Source organism: Gavialis gangeticus, unplaced genomic scaffold, assembly GCF_001723915.1.
Source record: "Gavialis gangeticus isolate Ggan-Ray unplaced genomic scaffold, GavGan_comp1, whole genome shotgun sequence".
Classification (NCBI taxonomy): Eukaryota; Metazoa; Chordata; order Crocodylia; family Gavialidae; genus Gavialis; species Gavialis gangeticus.
In genome coordinates, this window is record NW_017729026.1 from 12,022,022 (window position 1) to 12,024,678 (window position 2,657).

General features: G+C 38.0%; 1 protein-coding gene across 1 annotated transcript in view; it reads left to right on the plus strand.

The window, feature by feature from the left end:
- The window catches only part of TRDN (triadin), a 209,809-nt gene that overhangs the window by 103,681 nt on the left and 103,471 nt on the right, over window positions 1-2,657 (plus strand). The gene's annotated exons all lie outside the window — the stretch shown is intronic.

Sequence of the window (2,657 nt, forward strand, 5' to 3'; positions counted from 1 at the left end):
GGGGGGGGGGGGGGGGGGGGGGTTAGGAATCAGCCTAAAACAACATTTCTCTGTAAAAGCTTTGTATTTACGAAAGCTTTTATGAAAGCAGCTGAAGAAAGTTCCTTACAAGTGAAAGTGCTTTGGAACTCTGTATTGTGTGATATACTGTACTCATAAATACATATTTCATTCAATGATTTTCATGAACCACCTCACAAAGTAAATATGCTTATGGTACTCATTAGGAAATGCTATTGTAAGAATAAAAGACACTCTGATAACTGATTCAACAAAGCACTTACCAGTATGTACTTGCTTAATTTTACAATAAGTAGTATTACTGAAGTCAATGAGACTGTTCAATGTAGAAGGTTAATCATATGTATAAGTGCCTTATGGAGTGGGGTATTTACCAATTAGTGTATGAGATACTGCCCTTATGATTGTGCTACTGACCTCCCTTGTAAAGCACTTTGCAACCTAGTCATTGAAAAGCTGTATAAGAATTAGTCATTGTCAGTTTTAACAAAATGTTATAACTATGTAATGAATATGTGATCCAGTATTAAAGCATAAAGTTTATTTCATTTTATCCCCCAAAAGAATACGGAAAGGTGCCATGAAGAGCTGATATTCTGATGTAGTTTGTTGGTTAAGTAGACTAGACCAAGTGAATACCTACTGTACTGGAAATCCTACTGGATTCAAAAAATCACAGGATCATAGGAAAGTAGGATTGGAAGGGACCTCACAAGATCATCTAGTGCAACCCCCTGCTCAAGGCAGGATTGTCCCTGACTAAACCATCCCAGTCAAGTGTCTCTTCTTCGTAAAAAGAAACTAGAATATATCACAGATCAGTGTAGTAGATTTGCATTTCTAAGATAGGAGTTTCTTTTTTTTGGAAATTGCTGGTAATATTACAATATTCAGAGGATAAAAGGTGAAAGATTGATTTAATCCCTGCACACTCTTGCTTTTTCAAATATACTGGTAAGTACACTGCTGGTTCATGAATTGAGAGACAACACAATGATTTAATGTCATTTCTAATAGTAACACTTTTAAAAAACACAGTATCCATTAATAAGCCTTAGCCTTCATTGTTCTTCTGTAGAAAGGACCTTGGTTTTAGTGCAGCTTCTTATAGATTAACAATCCTCAAAATACCAGAAACCTTTAATAGGTCAAAAATGTTTTAAATTGTCAAAATACAGCATTAGCAAAGAATGTTCTCTTAAAAGAATGGTCTGAGTTTTATAAAATAATTAAATCCACATCTGATTTGGAAAGGGAAAACTAATGAGCATACAAAAAATGGAGGATCTCACTTCATGGCATTGGCAGGAAACTCAATAATTTTCAAATTGATCAAACTCAGAAGCAGGGCAAGTGCTCAGACAATGACAAGGAATTTTATTTTTCAGAGGCCAGAGTTTCCTTTGGGTTGAATGAATAATAACATTTGCAGTTGAAAGACCTAACCAAAGCAAAGGGATTGGAAAAGGGAGGTTGCAGGGGTGACGGTTCAGACTGAAATAATTGTTTTTGAATAGTGGTATTTGAGCAGCAACAACAAAAGCTTGTTTTGAGTCAACCCAGAAGGTTATGTTTCATCCAAAACAAAAGAAATATTTTGTTTCATTTTGGGAAGTATTTTCTATTATAAAAATTCAGTCAAATTTTTAATGGAAAATGGTCTTTTGAAATGAAAAGGTAAAGAAAACTTCATGTTGAAGGTGACAAAATAAGACACATTGATTCTGTTGAAGGAAATATTCTATTTAGAAATTTTTGAAATTTCAAGAATGCCCCATTATTTTTCCTTTGAAATCATTAGCTGAATTAGATCCAATTTTGTGAATAATTTTGGTGTCTCCAAAAGTCCAGCTGTAATCATTATGTTGTTACTGCAAGCACAGATAACACAGAAAATAAAAATCACACACTAAACATGTCCTTATTAAAGGGCTTTGTGAAACCTGCAGGTTTTCATTCAAAATGTCTGACAAAATGTCGTTCACAGTGTGATTTGCCGTACTTGGAAATAAGACCAGTTGACTGACATATTCCCTTTAATTATCCAGAGATACAATTGTAGCTCTAATGTAGACATACCTTGAGCTAACTTGAAACTATCTAGGTCATATAAAAATAGCAGTAGTTGCAGGCAGTGTAGTGGAGCGCCAAGCATATGCCTAGTGGCCTGGATGGTTTGTGAAGCCTACTCTATAGCCTTACAGGAACTACACTGGTACTCCTACCTAACTCAGCATGGGTTTAAAACTAACATGGGTTTGTCTACACGTGTGGTCGTCACACCTCTAGGTTTACAGCATAGACAAATGCTAAATTGAAAATTGAATGGCAAATTCTTCTCTCTCAATCTCCTGCCCAGAAGCCTCCTTCTATACCCCAGCCACCCCACATTTAAATGCCAATACTGCACTTACCTTACCACAACACCTGAGGAAGCAGGACCCGGCCAGGCATGAGGGTGTGTGTCCCCTGCGTACAGTGCTGGGGCCCTGGGTGACAGCAGGAGTGGCCCATTTCTGCCCAAGGGCATGCACTAGCAGGTCGGGCTGGTGTGGCGTTGCATGGCACTGAGTCCCACATGGCCGGGGCTGCACTGTGCTGCTGGGGGGCTCTGCAGTCCGTTGTGGGCTACGAGC